The 22,026-nt window shown below is 40.4% G+C and overlaps 1 protein-coding gene across 4 annotated transcripts in view; it reads right to left on the reverse strand.

Annotated features, from left to right (window-relative positions):
• Window positions 1–22,026, reverse strand: part of LOC308121774 (cell adhesion molecule 2-like) — a 205,900-nt gene that overhangs the window by 177,071 nt on the left and 6,803 nt on the right. The window lies entirely within an intron of this gene.

A 22,026-nucleotide genomic window follows, 5' to 3' on the forward strand; every position in this document is an offset into this window, starting at 1 on the left:
ATTCTTTTAAAACATTCATCATGTTTGTGAACATTGCGTAACCATCATTCCTTCTGCCCTACGCAGCTCTGTATATTAGATGACCATTAAATATCCTTACAACCACATATCCTTCACTCCACGTGCTTTTTTGTGTACATGAACATATGTGTCAAAGTCTACTCGTAGCCCAGAGCATGTTGCTTCTGTCAATATCTCGTCTCTGTGAAAAGCCACATCCAGCAAATTCAAAGCAAAACCTCAAGGATCATCACATATGTTTTTTTAGACTTGACAATCTGCACACAAGATACAAAAATCAACAGTGATACAGATGAGGCCAAAAAATATTGTTTGTAAGATATTCCATACATGGAAAAAGATAAATACCCGCGCCTATAGGTTCATACATTCCCAACATACCATTGGTCATGTTAAGCAAAATGTGAGGGCCTCACGCAATTTCGATAAAATGGATATATGGTGAAAAAGAAGATACGATTTTAATGTTTTACATTATCTTTTCCTTTCAGCTGACTGTTGATTTTTTTGCACATCATTCAAGCTGCAGTGATGCAACGCAGACGGAGATAAATTGACAGAGCAGCCGTAGTGAGAGCGAGAGTGAGAGAGAAAATGCAGTCCACACATAAAGACAGAGAGGTCCACACTGGAATCCCAACACCTGATCCACAAGCAAGCGAGCTAGTTAGAGGCAGGTTCTTTGATCTCTGGAGAAAAGCTCAGTCGGGGGAAGCTGACTGAAGACAAATCCATGTTATAAACAACACACACAGACACACAAGTCGTACAAGCATGCACTCACTGGCACGTGGTTCACTTTGAACAACAATGAGCGTATGTACTTTTGCACTGAAAACCATTCTGGTGCCTTGTCTCGGACAACATGTCAACCATGACAGACTCTCAGCACTGACAGACACACATTCATTTTGTCTGAGTGACTTCTCATATGATGATCTGATTGGGAAGATTAGCTCTTACACTGCATATGTTTTGTTTAAGATTTACACTCTTCCAGCCTGTTCTCGTACTCACTCTCTCTTGGCCTACTTTTCCACCAGCAAAAGTTGATATTATGCAAATGCTCACTAATGCTAATATTTGAAGGCTGGCACAGGCCTTATTTGCATATGGCAGCACACTCAGCCGGGGAAACAGCATGACATGCTGACCCTGGTCAGGTTGCCAGGGGAACAACCCCCCATACCCTACTCCCACACACAAAGAAAAAAAACTAAACAACCAAAAAAAATAATAAATAAATATTGGGTTGTCGAGCCGCACAAGTTTTACCCCTACTACGACAACACCGGTCACTTTGGAGGTGCTGTACTAATTCCCAATTAGGGGTTCTCAACTTTATCCAGTGTACCATGTGAAGTTTACCCCTCGACTACATGGACACCCCATGGTGAACACGGTCCTGTGATCTAAGAGGCACAAAATGGCAGCAGTAATACGCTGCTTTTGTGTCCATCACAGCCACTTAGCTCTGCCTTTGAAATGGAAATAGTTGGATTACTGACAACAATAGGCTCAGTCCTCTTTTGGTTAATTTGACAATAGAATGACGAAGAACTATGTTAAGCTTCTCTTCCTCTTGCCACCATCTAAATAAAGACACATTTCCATGTTTTAAAGCATTACTATGAGTTTTCAAGCGGAAGATAGACATATGCGCCCATATGAACACACATTTGCAGAAGAGTCAGAGGAGCGTGCGCCAAACAATGACACACGTTGGGAAGGACAGTAGGCAGCACAGTTTATACGTATATAGCACGCTTTCAGGAAAAACACACACGCTTTCTGTTTTCCTGAACAGAACAATCGCTGACAAGGATGGATGTTCTGGATTCTAGCTGCTTAGAGATTATGTGGCTGGGTCTTCTCAGCACACGATAAGCCAATAAGACCTTTTCTTGGACAGCAAATTTGAGCTGCTGGGGATGCGACTTTCAGGAATCCTCTTTCAGTCAGAGCATTTATGCATGTATCAAAACTGACACAAGCACATATTTGTTGAGAAAATAAAGATGCAGATTGAAGGAGCGCAGAGACAAAATACGAGCGAGAGGGAGCGAAGGCGAACCAGAATGAAGAAGGCGCTGAATGCGTGAATGTGATTTACAGTCAGGCTGGTTGCACATGTCCAACCACTGAGATTCAGACACCACAACAGCAGTTACTACCACTTCTGTTTATGTAAGCCAGAGCAAACCAGAACGAGGCACTTTTCATAACAGCCTGACATTTATATACGGTATGGTAATATCCCCGCAACATTATCTGAACTCAGGTCGGACACAACTTTTCACCTAATATTTTTATATTTATGATTTCTGTTTCTCTTCAACGCCATGCGCAATCTCCGACTCAATTGCTTGTATCACTGTGAAAGTTCCATTTGCTAATAATATCTACATCAACACCGATTGGACCTGACTTCACACCAGCTCCCACTGAAAATTATAGAAGGCTGATTGAACAAGGAATGCAAAAGTTCATCAAGCAAAGAGATGAAATGTTCTCACAGACACTGAAATACAAAAAGCACCGTTCCAAATTACGAGGAACATTAAATGTTAGCCAAATCATTAGGTGAACATATCGTTCAAGCAACTTCTTTTTTTTTCATAAGAGTGCAGTTGCATAGGTGACTCACTTTTTCCCTTTTGAGTCAACATAAAAGTTTTTTTTTTCTTTTTCTAACTCCATACAATTCCATAAAAGAGTCATTTATGTGCTTTGAGTCACAGTGGATTATTAACAATAGGGCCGGGGGTGACGTATTTATGTAATTGACGGAATAAATAAAGTTACATGGACTATTGGTAGCTCTAAAAGGGGGGAAAAAACATATTTTCTTCTTTCAATTGCTCTGTGAATTGAAATATTTGTATTTTTGGATTCCTCCTTCATTTCATTTTATTTTGTTGATCGCTAGAGCTTCATTTAATTCTTCTTACTTGAATTTTATTGTGGAATTTGGAGAGATTTAAGGAGCAATACTCTGAAGGAATGTATTAAATAAACGATTGAATTAATATTGAAATGACTGTTTTTTGATGTTCGCAATGAGTAAATTGCTATATTGATCAAATATTGGGAAAATAATCAATGAATTGAAAAAATAATTGCTAGATTAATCATTCAGCTCTCATTAACAATTTACAAGAGGATGTCAAAATGTGTTGTAAACGCTAAAACAAGTTCAGTGCTTCTCTAACACACACCAAAAAAAATAAAATCCGTTATTGCCATGTTGTTTGGCAGGTGGAAGGAGATGAGGGGCTGTAACATCACTGTTTCACCATCTCGCCATGGCTTTCAGATCAGTCCACTCAGGTGTGATATGACTCTGATGTGGAAGGAATGACTCGATGATTAAAAAGAAATCTGTGTGGACAGAACTTTAGTTCCAGTACAAGAGTGTGTTTTGACCGCGTGAGCTGGATGTTTGTTTGATTTGGGAAAACCTTTCCACCAGATACGATATCAGATACAAGATACGAACCAGCAAATGGCTGATTACCAAGTTGCTTCCATAACTACATGGTTTGAGTAATATAAGTAAAATATCAATATATGTGAGCTTGTATATTTAATATTAATCTGCAGAATAATAGCATGTTCGATAAGAGAAAAATAGCCATCCAAAGAAATGCAGTGCACGAAAGTTTGCTATAATTAAGACAACTACTTGAATTATATGCAGAAATTTACTTCAGTAAAATAAAAAAACAGGGTGTGATCAAGGACCTCTGCGGCTGCAGATGTTGGTAAATATGTTGAAAGACATCATCAGTTTGTGGAGAATTAAATCAATAAGACTCATTAAAAGTCTGATTTGAACATTCACACTCACAAAGAGCAAAACTGCAGGAGAAGTTTTAACTTGTGGAGCACCACAAACAGCCTGTAATGAAGAGCCCGGTGCTAACAGACTGCAATGATAGAACGTTCCTGTGAGAGAAGCCACGATAAGAAAGTGCCACAGTGAGAACTAATGAGAAAGACAGGAAGAAAAATTAAATGAAGCCCAACGTGTTTGCAAATCACTAACACGAAACAGTGAATTACTCTTGCATTGGCTCGAGATGAATACTCAAGCTGTGAGCACTCAGAGATGGCAAAGCCAAGCTTAATAGTGCCGACGGGCAAAACATTTTATAATAGTGAACAGAATAATAACTGGCAGTGTACTGCAATATACTGCAGTATACTGCAATATTGATAACTGTTAAAGTGGAGCATGCTGCACGTACGTAGGACCATGCTGTACGTGTCAATAACTGTGTTGTTGCTTTTTAATCAATTCCGAAGGTTTTTGTTTTTTTTTCTTTCCAAACTTGGAAAAGGTCGGCTTTTAGAACAACACAACTTCCAATGGTACGGTCTCCTTTAAGCTGCGAGTTGCGAGCATGAAAAAACCGGAGCGAGCTATCTTTGTATTCCACACACATACATCTTTTGTTTGAGAGTGGGCGACTTGTATTCACTTCCAGCCAATCGTTTCGCAGTCTCTTCCTGAAACACCTGTTCAGATCATTTCAAGGCTTGAGAGACCAAAGTCAGGTGTTAATGTATTCAAACGTATATATTCAGGTATGTTTAGGGTGAGAAAAGATTTATTTAAGAGTGTGAAAACGAATGGTTGGTCTTTGTATTTTTTAACAAGCAAAAGACTAATATATATTGGAAATTGAGGTGAAGGGCTCAGATTTAAGAGGTGCCGTGGCCAAGTGCTGCCCATGGGCCGTACTTGCCCTTCATCAGTGTAGCTGCCCGTAAGTCTTCCTCCTACACCCCATGCAAATGAATTTCACAGATTCATTAGACCTGGTGAACAAGGTTAATCAGCTCATCATTTGCTAAAGAAAAATCTTTCTCCATCCCAGCGATAACTCCTGATCTTCACTTTATGCCTATGAAATGCTTGAGAAAGCCGAGAAAATATTGCACGCTTTTAAACATTCAGAGACATCATGGACCATTTGGAGAAAGTTTCCTGTGCTCCTAAATCTAGTCTGCAAGATGTTGATGGCAGGTTTAATTTAGTTATCTGATTAGGCTCTGGGGAACACGCTAAGTTACAATTATAGTTGGTATTGCTGGAGGCACTGAGTATGACTTTGTATTGCAACACACACACACACCCACACACACACACCCACACACACACCCACACCCACCCACCCACCCACCCACCCACCCACCCACCCACCCACCCACACACACACACACACACACACACACACACACACACACACACACACACACACACACACACACACACACACACACACACACACACACACACACACGCGCACACACACTGTCTGTGCTGTAAAGCACATCCATTTATTTGTCGTATGTCTAATTCAAGACTGCAGCATATGCACTTTTTCCATTCTTTCAGTACTATTTCTTGTTTATGAGTTTTCTTTCATTAGAGTGGCTTTTTAATTACTGTTCCCTCTCTTTTTATGGCCTTGTTTTTTCTTCTCTCTCGCTCTCTCTTTCTTATCAAAGTACTTCTTTGATAGTTTTATAAGTTGCACCAGTGGCTGTGTGGTAAGCAGATTAATAGGAGAGTAATGTCATTAAAATGGTAATGTGTAGACTTGGGCGAGATGCTGAAAACAATAATATCCCATTTGATTAATGACACTCTAATGCAAGAGCATGCTCTGTGAATGTACACACATTGGTGCACACGTTTTGGACAAATCAGGATTCAAACTACTAACTCTGCAGTCAATGACGTGTCATAAATCATAAACTATAGAGGATATAATGGCATATGTTGACTTGAAAGCCTAATAGTCCAAAAACCAAGTTTTTTATTCAGGAAGTAGGTAAATGCTGTTTTAAAAATATGAACAATAAAGAAATAAAAACTGAAAACATGAAATAGTGAGCACTTGCATAAATACACTGAGGATACAAACAGGCACAATGGATCTGGAGATGGCATTATGCAACGTTATTGTGGATGCTTTTCTAACGAAACCCGGAGCTCCCTGTCTGCCATATGCGACTCATAATTTCCAACCACAAAGATACAGAGTGGGTGCAAACACAACAAAACAAAGACAGAAAAAGAGCAGATCATGACATAGGAGAGGTTTTCCTCATTGAAAACAGACAGAGTGACTGACTTCTGCCCCCTTTTGGTTCTGGACACAACCTCACAGGCATCACAGTTGGAAATAATAAATTTATCTTGGCAGATATATGGCAGACCTGAATAAGCAGCTATGGCTTGTCTCTCAATCGGAAGGTTGCAGGTTTGATTCTGCATCTTCCCCTCTCCACTCCATGTAAAATCGCTTCTAATGGATGGATTGGCAGCCGCCTCCACTGATGTGTGTGTGTGTGTGCGCACACGTGCGTGCGTGTGTGTGTGTGCGTGCGTGATTAACAGTGTAATAACACTTTGGGGACTGTTCATGCAACGCAAACGCGCTGTAGAAGTGAAGTCTATTGATATGATGAACTGTGTTGTTGTAAAGCTCTTCGACGAGCTCATACTGACATTCATTGATGGTTATGGTTGTGAAGATAGTCTTACTTGATCAATCATGTAGACCTGGTTACATCTGAATGTTTTAATAAATTGATATTATTATCCCTTCCTATTGAGTACCAAACAGTCACATTAATAATCAAAAACACCACCAAAGAAAAACACATATAGAACAGTGGCGCTTGTTCAAGCTAAAGTGAAGTAGCAAGACAGTCACGTCGTTAAGGGATGGTTTACGTGGACAAAAAAGGTGTCTGCCTTTTTTCTGATATCTCCAGTCCGTCCTGCCTGAAAGTCTAACCGGCAGCAGCAACCAGTGGAGTCGTGTCTGTGAGCTGTCATAGTTCCTGATGGGGAACAGTTGGCAAATGGTCAAACGATGACCAGCGGTGACAGATTAGGGTATTTTGGGGTCTAAATTCATTGTTGTTCTCAACCCCCCACCACAGAAACAATTTTGCACAGTTATGCTGGCTTGAAATGGCTCTGTCGGAATAAATCTAGCTCCTGGGCTACTGCGCTAGATAGAGCACAACACCCTGTGGGCAAAGCCCACACACACGACACTCTGATGTGACTGCTCCACTAGCTCCTCTCTGACACACATTTATGAGCAGTATGCAGTGGCACTGCTTTGTATAATTTAAATCACCAAGTTATTAGAGTGTTGTGGGACATTTATACAATAGTGGCACTTGAAAAATCAAGTTAGTATTCGCCAACATACATTTTTCATGCATATATGCACACAAGTAAACACCTCTGGGCTAGTCTCCAGGAGGGAGGTGAGGCCTCTCAGCCAGAGCGGCGTCGGGGGAAGGCACTCTCTGATCGTTTAATAGGCCTGGCCCCTAACAGACAGCGCTCGCTTCGTCAGCCTGTCAGTGGGCCAAAGCTGACCCACAGAGCCGTTTTGCTAAAGGGACTTGGGAAAAACAGCAGATCCAGACCCTCAAAGGGCTACGTCTGTCATTATTGGTCATCATCTAACCATTTACCAGCAAAATCCTCATGATGCCAACATAAACATAATCAAAGTTACCCACAAGCACTCACCAAAACACTGAACTGTCAAAAGGGACAACAAGTATTCTTTTCCAGTCCATTAAATTTCAGCCACTACTGTAACATTTTATTGTGCATCTTGGGAGAGTGTATTTTCAATGATTGGAGTCACAGACATACAAACAATCAAAGACAGCACAGAAAATGTTGTGCAGTGGGTTTCTGTTACTTTGCACTACACTGCGCCGTAGGCTAAAAGTCATGCTGTGTTTGAGGTACAACTAAAATAGAATGTGACGAAAAAGAAAGCCAAACAATATCATCCTCCAAAGCCCAAATGTAATGTGTAAGGAGCAGGGGAAAACACACACACACACACACACACACACACACACACACACACACACACACACACACACACACACACACACACACACACACACACACACACACACACACACACACACACACACACACACACACACACACACACACACACACACACACACACACACATACACACACACACACACACACACACGTAAGCACACCATAATACTGTAATAATCAAAGGAGAAAATGATTTAAAATATAATGTCTTCATACAGTAGATTAAAATCATTAACGTTTCCGTGCGTGTGCGTGTATCACCACTCCACAGTCCACACACAAAACAACAAATTGTGAGAATGGGAAAGAGAGCGAAGGGGGCGGAAAGTGCAATGCTACATCAGCAAATACACCTCAGCATGCCAAACGAGTTCTGCATGACCTTGGTTAAAGGTGTGCGAATATGGGTGTGTGAGAAAACCACATTGCCTACATCTGACCGGCATGTGACTGAGATACTGACACGGGATGAGATCAGAGAAACACCGGTAGCTGCAGCTGCAGGGGCATGTGCGATGGTGAATGGTTTTGTGTATATCTGTTGGCGTGCATGTGTGTGCAGTAGTTAGTAGGTGACAAACCACTATCATTTTTTCTTCAAAAACAAAATCAATAAATAGCTTTGGAATCACCTGATTATATATATCTTGCTAAACAAGGTTTACATCGGACAAATTGCTCAGTCGGGATGATGATGCATGTTTCCTCTGTGTCACCATTAATGTGAAGAAGGAGAAGAAGAAGAGAGTAGCCAATTGACGAGAGTTGAACATAATGAAATCGTGAAAAGGGGGTAACTGAAATTATTGTTCATCCTGAAAGGAAGAACATCCTCAAATGCAAATGCTGTCTCCATGGTTTGATGTATTTCTCAAACTGATGATTTGATATAAGGGCTTACGATGTAGAACAGTAAAATGTATCAGTTTTCTGAAATACCAACAGTGGGATAGAAATAAAAGTGTTAATATTTCTAGTACCTGCATAATGCATGTGGATATAACATTAAATATAAATGGAGACATTAAGTCGCTGTGATAAAATACAGGGATATGGCTGAATCAGGTATTGGCAGAGCATGATTCTGCTGATGACAGTTGTCTGCACTGGCACGAGTAGTGTATTGAAAAGCAAACACGGTACAGCTTTCAAACGCTCTCGCCAAGACACACTGGACCAAAGCAGACGTGACAAAAACCCAAACCAATCCAAATGACAATCTGACATACGGGCTGTTCATCTCCTGCTTTGCTAGATCAACACAGATTGGACTAATGTATCACCATAATCCTCAAAACACTGAATTCGAACTGCAGCAAAATGATCTCTCGCTGGTGTGCGAGAAGTTGTCACACTTTGATTTCCGCTAACAGAATCAGGTTTGTCTTGGCACGGCTCATTTTGTCCACAGAGAAAGAAGCTCACAGCAACCTGCTCCCAACCTGCTACACATGGATTATGCATGGATATGCAGTGAGGGGTGGGTAGGGGGTGCAAGTGGGAGGTGGGATGAGGGGCAAAGTGCTGCAAGTATGGCGTGGGTGTATTTATTGCAGCGAACTGCAGAAGCAAGTTTCTAATCTGTGCTGAGGTGTTTTGTTTTGGTGATTTTTGTTTGTGTTTTTTTTGTGTACGTATGCTGTGTAGGTGTTAGTGTGCATGCGGGATAACTAAAGAGCAGAAGGCCACTTAAGGGCACTGCATAATAACTAGGTTTCTCTTGGGCAGAAAAGTAGCTAAAACCCAACACACACACACACACACACACACACACACACACACACACACACACACACACACACACACACACACACACACACACACACACACACACACACACACACACACACACACACACACACACACACACACACACACACACACACACACACACACACACACACACACACACACACACACACACACACACACACACACACACACACACACACACACACACACACACAGAGGGGCCCCTCATTACTCATGCATGACCAGTCCATAATGCACTTCTGCGCTTTCACTCACCGTTGGCAGGACAACAGAATTACTGAGAAAGGGATTTGGGAAGACTGAATTTGCCAAGACTGTGGGAACAGCCAGATTCCTTCTTATACCACAAAAGATGAAGGAAGAGCAGCTCAACTCTCCCATTCCCTAATACAAACATTCAGAGCTGTGAAAGTATTATCCCTGATTGTATCATCCTCTTTTTCTGAGCCTGATGCAGCAGTTAAAGTACTTTTCTACTGAGAAAGCATGCAATACACATACACAGATTCTTTTGGTTTTTTTTAACCACAAACACAAACGTACATGAGAAAATGAAATAGATACAAAATGATAGCACCAATAAGTTATACACTTTGAACTCTATCTAAATATATGCACATCTGTGTATTAGGGTTTGCCTGTGTATGCCCGCGAGGCTGTACTTTGATCAGTCTGGCCAGCAACAGAAGCTGTATGCAAAGGAACAAAATCATGGTTCAGGAAGCATTTTTGTTGCCTTTTAGAGGGCAATTTGTTTTCAAAGCAATACTGATGAATCATGTTTGAGTGTTTTAGGCTGCGTCCGGTTAAACAGGCAGAATGAAGAGATGAAATCTTCAAATCTTCCTGTTATTCTGCAATCATACGAAGATATTGGTTAGTAGAGATTAGTTCCAATGTCATCATGACATTAAAAAAAAAAAGAAGTAGAATGGAACACTTGACAGCACCAGATATCAGTTTTACAGATATCTACTGAAACTTGCGAAATATCTGAACCTGCCCCCAGGGATTAACCTGTTGTCAGACCTTCAGCCGATGGTTTCCAAGATTAGGCTTCCAACAAAGCAGTTGTGAGCAGACCACTAATGGAAGCGGTAGCCTCAATTAGCTCACTAACTGATGGGATATGTGATTTTATTTAGTTGTTGCTGCCGAGAGTGTAAACAAGTCATGTTTCCTCTCGAGGAGACCTAGAAAACGGAAACAGGAAGAGCGAAGTGACAGACAGAAAGTTGTGAAATGTCTTCCACAGTAGCTTTAAAACTGCACATCAATGTACAGAAAACTGTATGTGGTCCTATTATGTTAAATATGCTTTTGTAACCAGAGGAATGGAGTCCATTGACCTATACTACACCACTGTGATAAATTGGAAACCTTGAGACTAGATTTTGGCTTTTAAAAAATATTTTCGACGCTTTATATTTGCATTGTGGTGTAGTGGCAAGCACTTCCTGGGTGTACCCTGCCTTCAGCCACAGTCAGCATGAATTTCTAGCTCCATCAACCTCTGCAGTGATCACTTTGTTGCGGTTACATTTACTTCCTTATATGAGACAAACAACACAGCGTGACCAATAACCTGTTGTTACTGCTGAATCATCTGCTGGTATTGTCAGCAGTATGCACCCACAATTTGCAGTCACTAAATATGTGCATATGTTATCTTTATAATTGCAAGTTTGCTGGGCGAGTCTAGTCATGCCGAACATAGTAAGTGAAAATCTCAGTGAAAAGTTTGTTGTGTTAAAACTCAAGACATCTTCACCTCCTCTTGAAATCCTTGCAGAAAAGGTTTTGAAAAGAGCAAAAAGTATCCGAAAGTGCAAAAGTGCTGCTGTGTTAAACACTGAGCAGCACTCAATCTCCAACAGTTTCCCAGCCACAGACGTTTGTGGTAATGTTATTTCTCTATTTGCACTTTGAGACTGAGCAAAACAAGCAAAGGTGACTCCCTCCTATGTGGCTCATTAATTGGTTGCAATCAATATATTGGATTATAATGCAGCCAAAACAAAAGAACAATTATCTGCGGTGTATAAAGCTCAGCAAACATATTATTGATTCAAACCTTTAAGCTTTCCGGTCATTCAAATAACACACAAATTTTGCAATTTAGCATTTCACATTTCGTCGTATCTTCCAGTGATATTTGTTTTAGTACATTTAACATTCAGCTTAAATTCAGATTGATATTAAAAAAAGAAAAAGAATATGATGTATCTAAGACTGCTTATGTTACAATGAGTATCTGAAGTGCATTATTAGATGTTTTTCTACCTTTCTGTCTTCCAACTATCTCTTCTGAACCACGCTGATCACTCTCCACCTGCTCTTAACCAATCAACTTATTGTATTCTGCGTCAAATCCATTAACCCCCAGAATGGAGTTCAACTCAAGGTAGAGGTTGAATCCTCAAGTCACATCTACAATGCTTTTGCCACAGCTGGGTTTTTTTTTTTTTTTGACTCCATTATGAGAATTTATATGCTATATGCACATTATTCAGGACAAGACGCAGAAATGCTTAGCTTGAAAATTGTCTGATCCCCTTGACAGACATTGCATATTAACTGTCATTTAGATGCACATAACCTTTATGCAGCTGAGGAGAACTCGCAGTGATATAAAACTGAAGTCTCACTTCATCCAAGGATATAGACAGAAAGAGAGAGTTTAAAGGACACAGAATGAAACAAAGTGAAAGTAGCTTGCCTGTGTAACAGTTTCATCAGTACAGCCTGGGTGCGTTCTGATGGAAACGAAGGACTGTATGTATCGCTCTGAAGAGAGGAAATTATATGTCACAGTCTATAAAGCAAGCCCATAATGTATTTTGAAAGACAGCATCCTTGTGGCTTAGATCATTGTACAGTGGCTGTCAGGATGACATCACTCCATTTTAAGCCATTTAGTTTCTCTGCTGCAGCCGACCGCAGAAGATCGAAATACTTCAAGGATAGAGTTTCCCAAATTCCATTCACATAGTTTGAGCCGGACAAGGGCCAAAATAGAACTGAAGTAACATAATGATGTGGCAGACATCCACACCCACCCAGTGGCATTTTTGTCTCATTCATCCCGATCTGCTATTTTGAAGACTTTTTGTGACTATGCTGACAGAAAATTGATTAGTCACTTGTACGGTGGGATAAATGGCATCATTCACAACAATGACCATCCAAATGTTTTGCTATTAGACAGAGTTACAAGATAACATATACGCCAGGTATAACTTGTACGGCAGAAAGCAGGAATGCCTTTTTTTTTTAGCTAATTTGAATCGCAATACCAAATTCTGTTGATGATTACAAACTAGGGTCCTGAGGAGCTTAAGATGGTCCCAGCGGAAACAGGAAAAGCAGACAGACAACTAATCAATTAACCTAGCAAACCATGGTTGTTTTTTTGTTTTGTTTTTATCTTGTACATAAACTAAATTATCAGGCGAAAACCCCCACAGTAAGAAAGTACAAATTCTTCACAAAAAAGGTCCCAGGATGGATTCAAACCAAGGCAGTGGCAACCAGCACTAACCACTGCAATGCTGTTATGTCGTGATACAAGTGTATCTTCTTCTACTGCATCATGATAAAGGCATGATGAAGGGTGTTATCTAGTCATATGTGACTTCCTTCTTCGGAAGGGTAAGCCCATATCAACCAGAGATCTCACATTGAAAATCGCATTTACATTTACGTCACTGACTCTCAGTAAAGTTGTTAAAATGCTTCACATGCTAAATTTCCTCACTTTTTTGCACTTGTGCATAAAGCAGTCAGTCAGAAATTATTAGGAGACAGAAATTCAAAATATATACTGTATATATCGACTTTAACAAAGAATATTATACAGTATATATTTTTGCATCTGAATACCAAATCCACGTGTTGGTGACAGCTATGCTTAAAATTGGAAAAAATGCAGACAACTTCAACTCTGAAAATGTGGAAAAGTATCCAGTTCAGTTAACTTCATTCCCAAGTCCAAATTCTCAAAAGATGTGAGCAAAGCAAAACAAACTTCATTTACTAACTACCTTGGGGCTGCAGCGGTGAGACTTTAATATCTGAAAAAGACGCCAACATAACTGTCTCCAAACTTCGCTGCTTCTTTAATTTGGTCACAGGATCTGCATTGCCATTGGTATGCAGTTTCCACCGCACGGCAAAACTCAGTGGTGCTTGTTAAAACACTTTTCATATCTATGCAAGTGCAATGAATGGTGTCTGACAAGGGCGCTTGTCTGCCAATTGGAGTATTCTTATAAAGGAAGCACCCTGGAAAGATGAAAGCCCAGGGTGACACTGGAGAGTGAGGTGTCGGGGTAAGAGAAATGAAACATCCAGATAGGAGGGAGAGAGAGCAGAGGGTCTAAGATGGAGAGCCGTAAAGAGAGAGATAGACAAACGCTGTGAAAAAGTGAGCAGCAAGCAGGAATGAATAACCAGCTTCCTTTTTTGACTGTGGAAATGCAGATAAAGACAGTACTTTTGACAGATCCATTTGCATATCTATCTACAGGCCAATCCAATAGCCTTCACATTTAGGAGGTTGCACTTTTTCACAAAAGAAATGAAACAGAAATGTTCGCATTAGAATTTATTTTTTTTTATGCTACAAGTGTGCCGTTATGCTCTATTCATAATGATGGAGAAAAACAAATTTTCAGTAAAAGAGTAGGGGGGGGGGGGAGAGAAACACATGAATCAACCATTTTATTGCTTTCTCTGTGCTTTTCACAGCGAAACATGACTTGGACCTTTACAAACACTGCCTTCATTGTTAGGAATTGTATCTACATAGATCAAAAATGGTTCAAAGCCGCGCTTCTGTATACTCCTTATATTTGTCAGATAGTGTATGTGAGTTTGTGTGTTTGAGGACAACACTGAAGCTGTATCAAGGCTCATTTCCTGAATATCTCATGCATGGCTGCTGTTCTTTTTAAGGCTCTGTTCTTTTTTTTTTTTCTCTTCCTCACAGCACAAGGGAATTCCTTTACTCTCCCCCATTCATCCTGTTACCCCTACACCCTGCTAATTCTTTCACTCCCCCCTCACCCTCAGCCCATTTATGAGACACAAACATTCACAGAGTGTTTTGCTGTAACCCTCCTCGTTGTCTCATCTCATCCCATCACAGGGAGATTTGAGGGGAGCGTTGACACAGCAGTGGCCAGTAACATGTCATTCAGGATGCCAGCCAAGCCACAGGCATCACGTACACTCACATAGCATCTCAAAACAACCCGTCGCCTTTCCCTGGTGTGTGTCTGCTGCCGTTGTCTGCATGTGTCTTCCTCCTGCCTCTTTTGCTTTGCCTCTTATCTCTTCTATCAAGGTGGTCTTCTTGGAATGACAAGTAGCCACTGAATCTTAGCGGGGCTGCTGTTTCGGGGAGCATGCTGCTGATTTTGCTAATCATGCTCAAAAAAAGACAAAAGAACTGTGAGGAATGTGCATTAATTCTGTTTGGTATAGTGGCACACTTTAAAAGGCCTGATTTGACACAAATTAGTCAATAAATGTCTGTTTGCTTCGAGTAAACTCAGCACTTCCCTAATTTGTCCTAAAGGATTATATAATGAAATTGCTCTTTAAATTAGCACCTTGCTGTGTATCATTATAAGAATGGAAATAATGTGCCATGATATTAGTAATTTAAACGCTGAGCTAATTTCAAACTGGAGGAGTGCCATTACCTTAAATGTCACATTTTCTATAAGTGAAAGCAATACATCAAAGTAGACACAATGAACCTGGACATGCACGAAGTAACCACTGGAATCAGCACCTTCTACTAATTCTCACAGCATGAGGGAGCGATCAAAGTCAGACTGCAATTCATCAATTCCGTGACTCTTTTCTACTGAAAAACTGCAAGTAATGCTGCATTGCATGTGTGGGACACGGGAAGCCATGTAGACCACTATATGCATATAATTTGATTTAGAATCAAAAACCCTTATCACTATATATGTTCAAGAAACATGGAAATGTGAGAAAATGTTATCCTGCTGAAATAGATTGATTCGTTTTGAAGATAATAAATTATAACTGACCATAGATTTTTTTTTTTTTTTGAATTTCTTGATTCCAGCGTTGTGACATTTAAATGACTACACGCCATGCAATTGAAATGTAACGCTGAAGTGACCTCAGCTTTGTAATCATAAGACCTATTGGGGTAAAAGGTGGATCCTGGATTAAGAGGGTTAAAGGGGCTTCCCCTCAAACAGGCCGGCCTGTTATCTGCAGTGTTGAGGAACGACTACCCTCGAAAGATATGGCTCCTTTTTGGTTAACGGATCACTTTTTAATAAGGTCAGGATTAGGGTGACCAGTGCATTAAGTCAAGGGCTTAGGATCAGTGCTTAGCCCTGGACAGTCGCTACTATTTACCACCTCAGTGCAACTGTGGTTTAACACCGGCTCATTATGAATGTGGTGCCTGGAGGTTTTGGTTCCATTTCTCCAGTAAAAGCTCATCCCTGCATCACGTCTGAGTATGCATGTGTTTATGCATATTTGCAATAGTGTGTGTGATGTGGGGAAGCAGATACTGCAAAATGACCACTGGTGTCATAATTCTTTGAGTGTGGCATCTATTAAGATTCAATATTTGCCAAACCTGTCTTTATTTAACAGTTTCTGTCCCCTCGTTCTCCTGCTATCCGTCTTAACTACAGAGTAGCATGATAATGTTACTCTGAGGGTGCTGCTCAGAGGATTAGCAGAGATTAGCATTAGCTGGTCCATTTGAACTGGATATGCATACAGCAGCATTTGCATGTTGGCAAACCAGGCTGGGCCTGAAGCCATAGTACACATTTATAAATGGGGGGTAAGAGAGCAGAAAACAGGAGAAATATATGGCTGCAATTTCAAAAAGTGCACGCCACAAAACATTTCCAGTATCTTGTAAATCTAGAACAGCGATCAGAAAAGGCAGCAACTTTAAATAAAACGGTTTAGTAGAAGAGCAACAGAAACTCTGATTAGCAAAAAGAAAATGCTGGTAATTTAGAATTCATAATTTGGTTTTCTTGGCCTTTGCATACCATATCTATAGTGGTTCCACAGGATTATTGTTATCCTCAGAATAAAATATCAACATTATACAAACGTGCGCGAAAATGGTGCCAAACAACATGGAATATCTGAAGCGATCATGTTGACAAATGTCTCACTGAGAAACTCCTGTTATTATTGAAATGTCATAAAATCTGAGAATAAATGATTTTTGCCAGAAGCCAGAACATAAAGCCAAGGTTACAATTGGAATCCAATCCATCAAAACTAATCCAGCTAAATTCATTTCCTGAGTGGGTTGCGGATTATTGTTCAAAACAGTGAAATGCTCCGGCAGTAAGAGTCTGACCAGTAATGTCAAGGCTATGTAAACATAAAAAGTAGCATTACTATATGGTCATGTTTATGTTTTACAGATAAATGCAAATTTCTGGCGTCATATACATACCAGTGGAAACATTTGACTGTATGAGAGACTGATGAACAGGGTGAACGACAGTACAAACAGTAATGAGGAAGATAAAGAAGCAATTGAATCAACTTTTGTTTTCCATTTGTAATGATAAGAGATGAGCAGAGACAGGAAGGGAGTGCAACGAAAGCCAAACTATTCTGGTTCCTAAAGAATGCATCTGCTGTGTGTCTAATATGTCTGCTTGTTTTCAGAACGCACAATGCTCGCTCTACCCAACTGAAGCAAAGTGAGAGAAAGGCAAATAGCTTTAAGATAGGCAGTGAAATTACCCATAATTGGAGACCATTTAAAAACATAATAACGTCTTTGTTTCCTCAGCGGGAGGTGCGGGGCTGGGGAAGCTTTTTGATTAGAACTGGAGATGAGTTAGCTATAAAACTACTGAGCCGAACCTTAGCCAGATTCATGCGGAGTGCGAGTGCATGTGTTTGTGTTAAATCTATCTGCCAAATTGTAGAAATTAATAATTCTGGATGAGGCACTATTACTAGAGTCCAGTGTCAGTTCAACAGGGACCAGTTGAAAATATCTTATCACACTAATTTCCGCACGAAGCAGCAGGAACAATCAAACCGGGTTGTAAAATCTCAGAGCATCAATGCTCAACACCAACTTACAAAAAATTCAAATGGAGCATGAAAATATGTATTAAAATTCAACTGGAATCATGCCACGGCATCTTTAACAAAGATGTGTATGTAGGAGCAGATTGTCACCGTGCCACTGAGTTGCAGAGCGGAAGTGAGCTTAGGGGTGTGTGCCACTTAGGATGGGGGGAATAATGTTGTGTAGCATAAAATGGATTTGTAATGTGGCAAACAGAGACAGATGGAGGGGGGCTGTGTGTTTCTGTGTGGTATATATTTGCAAGCTTGGACACACACACACGCGCGCACGCACACACACACACACACACACAGAAGAAATCCCTTAGGCACATTATGTATGCTGCCGCTCGCTCACCCAAGCCAAGGGTCTCAGTTCATTTGGTTTTTAACTGTTATAAATTGTCTCACTTGACTCCATCTTCCCTCCCCTCTACAACAAGCCCGGGGCAATCTCTGCACAGAGAGCGAGACACACTTCCAACTTAGGACCAATACCAGATTTTCAAATATTCAAACAGGGTCCACACTTGTATAAAAACAAACCCAAGCCAAGGGAAGACATCAAATATGTCAAATGCTACCAACAAGCATGTTGACACACTGTCAGCTTTAGGTGTGCAGAATTGGATGAAATGCTCAATATCTAATGTGGGTTTTTTCGCTGTAAACCATATAGTGCTTGATTTGAAGTATATATATAGCTGACAATGTACTACGATGTACTTTAGAATGCAATAAAAACTACTTTATACAGTACGTCGTCTACATCAGCCCCCCTTTCCAGAAACAGAAAACAGTCATTATTCTAGTACTATGCAAACACAAGGAAAATATTTGCCATGGAGTCAAAATATGGTTACGCTTCGCCGAGTAGAAGGACCAGGTTTCAGAAAGTTAACTTTTACATTGCGTGGCCCAAGACGGTATGTACAAGTACTAAAATTACAGCAGGGAGTAAACTGCTGCACACATCAGCGTCTTAAAAACGAAACAACTGTTCAAGATCTTGCTTAAAGGCTTCATGTGGCTCTGCTTAAACACAAACATATTTCAGGGGTAATGTTAAAACAAACCAGACTATGAATTGTGCAGAATTTTAATTGTTTTCTGAGTGTCCCCCCCCCCCAAACAATAATTGATAAGTTTAATTAAAATTTCATTTTGTCAACATTGTAATTAGTAGCCAGGAACATCCCGAAGCAGTGAGGCGAAGGTTGCGAAATTTTCCAACACTGTCAGAAAATCATCTCGGGCTGTCGGTTGGCTCACGCCCATCACAACAACAGTCTCACTTTCCTGACGTCTCACCACAGATTTTCTAACATGATAAAGACTTTGGTGGGATTGCTAATCTTTGGTCTGAAACATTCAATATTGCAGTGTAAAGCACTTTGACAAGACTAAAAAGTGATTAATATCCACGATGTTGGGAAAAGGCTGCTTTGCAAAGTGCTTTTAGGAGAAACTCGGGGTGATGCTCAGGACGTAAACCACCAACAGTGGGATTAAAAAGAACCTGGTCAAATCATTACGTCACTGCTGCTTCTATTACCTTAAAAAATATTACCTGTGCAATATGTTCTCCCTGTCGCATCAGCAGCAAGTATGCAATCTTGTATATATGCCTGGACGACAATAAAAGTGGACTGCACCTGACAAGGAGAATGATGAGGACATTAACAGCTCTCAGATGGTAAAGCCAATATCACATTTCGCTCCATAAATTAAATATACTAGAATGTCTTTCCCATGCAGACAGAGAAAGAAAACAGTTTTGTTCCTCCTCTAAATGATCACGTTACATCAATTGTCCATTTCACAATTGTTGGGTATGTAGTAAGTCGGCTGTGTGTTTGTGGGAGTGTACATGTACACACTATTGTGAGTCTGTTAACAGGTGCAAGGGCTGAAGGTGTAAAGCCTTGTAAAGACGTCTCAATTGGATGAAATTTCACACTCTTAGCTCTCAGAAGTAATCACTGAATTACAGCCTTTAAAAATCTCTCAGGTTTCACGCAGACAGAAACCCATGTACAAACAAGCGTACTAAGCCACTGCACAGTCCTGTTTACTCAAATCGAAAGCCCCAGATATAACGGTAACCAGACCCCTTCTATTTGAGTCAAAGACAACCTCAATAGATTGTTAGTGCATCATTTTACGACATTAAATGCGTTTAGAAATAGTGCTCATGCCAAAGAGAGTCTAATAATTTTCAAAGACTAAATTAAGATGTGAAGGGACCCTCCAGCTGATGATTAGACATGGGGCGAGAAAGTGACTGCTGGCGATAATATGAATGGAAAAACATACACACATACACACTCAAACTCACACACTCATACACAGAAATACGGGCACACACAGAGAGTCAATTAACTTGAACATGTGTCTTTGGGGAATTATATTTCAATTAGCTTCAGCTTTCCTTTGAGACCATAGTGTTAAAACAAGTGCATAGTTGTGTATTTGCGAATGCAGTAAATCCTGGTTTTTAATTAGTATCATGACATAACTCCATATTGTTACTATGTAAGCACAAGTTAGGCACTAAATCAATGTTTTGTGTGATGTGAGAGAATCGTAACATCAAAATGAAGCATGCACACTGAAGGACTTACGCGGCTATAGCCAATGCAGCTGCACTTTTGAAGTTGATTTAGAACTAAATTATAGCAATGAGGAATGAACAACTGTGTATCCATTAGAAATGTGTAATCATCATCAGAGGGAAATTAAAGAGGGAACCAACTCACTTTACAGGGTTACTTTGTTGCAGCAACAGTGACTTTTGAGAAATATGAACAGTGACTGAGGGAGCACCTGCTGGATGGTCTGTGAATATTGATTTATAAATCCTAATTTTGAACTGACTGGACACGAATAAAAGAAATTCTCGAAGGACTTGCTCAAATCTAAAGGCTCGCAGATGTATTTTTCTCTTCCTTCTCCTCTCTGTTTTGATCTACCTACATTTTCTTTCCCTGCTATTCCCTGCAAACTCATCCTGTCAACCCTGATTTAACTGAAGAAAACTGTTATGTGTGAGCGGACACAAAAATCTGGGCCACCAAAGGAGACAAAGTAAAAGGAACATGAGCTGAGATTTTAAAGCTTCTTTCCATGTTTGTTCCTATAAAATATATTTCCACATTTTCAAACAAGATTGGGGTTTTTATGTCGACAATACTGCACCTTTCTATACATACTTACATGAGTGCGTTTGCATTAGCGGGTTGTTTTGTGCACGTAGAACGAGGAGAATGTTTCTGCACACAGGACAGCCCTTCTTGGCTTCGATTTTTGTCAAGATCAGACACACAGTCCCCAAATAATAACAAGGCTGGGGGAGGGAGGGCGAGTAGGCAGATTTACTGCTGTCCATATCTTTATCTCTGTTGAACAAAATGATTACTGGGACATGTCCTACCAAGTCTCCAGACTCCGGCCCTCGGGGAGCTATATGAAAAGAAGCTGTCAGATGAAAGTGCACATAGCATAAAAAGAACTTTATCTCAGCGAGAAGACCGTGCGATACATGAACCCTCTGAAGCGCATTTGTTTAAACTAAAAGGGCATCAATCAGGCCTTCTCAATTGTTTGCCTGTTTGCAAGTGTGCATGTGAGAGGCCAAGAAACGCAGAGGAGGAGAGTCATTACATTTTGTCTTAATCTGGCGGATTCTTTAATTGCCCATTTTCTTTACTTTGAACCTTTCAACTTTCTGAGCAAAAGCAAAAGATTACAACACCCTCTGTGTGGAGAGTTTTAATCCAAAAAGGTGATTGTGTTTGTGTCTCTTTATTCCAGAGTGTTTGAGATTAGTGACACATGGTTTGTTAAAGACTGGAGCTTCAGATTAACCACTTGCTAATCCTTTGGAATTCAATGCTAATACAGACATCACATATGCATGCTTGCGTACACACAGGCACAACTCAAGACACAATAACACAGTCAATGTCATTCCCACTATGCATGCTTGTGTTTAATTTGACGGGGTAGATGATATCTGCTTGATGAAGTCTGGCTCAAACAAAGACGGAAAAATAAAGAAGTCAGCTTGTCAGTCAAGATGTAGCGACTAGATAAAGTGACGAACCTGAAAACGCGAGGAATACTTGTGTTCCCTGATGAGTGTGAAGCATATTGGATGGCTGCTCTCGTCGGAACAACTTGAAAAGCATCGCACACTGATAAAT

The sequence above is a fragment of the Lipophrys pholis genome, assembly GCF_963383615.2.
Source record: "Lipophrys pholis genome assembly, chromosome: 16".
Classification (NCBI taxonomy): domain Eukaryota; kingdom Metazoa; phylum Chordata; class Actinopteri; order Blenniiformes; family Blenniidae; genus Lipophrys; species Lipophrys pholis.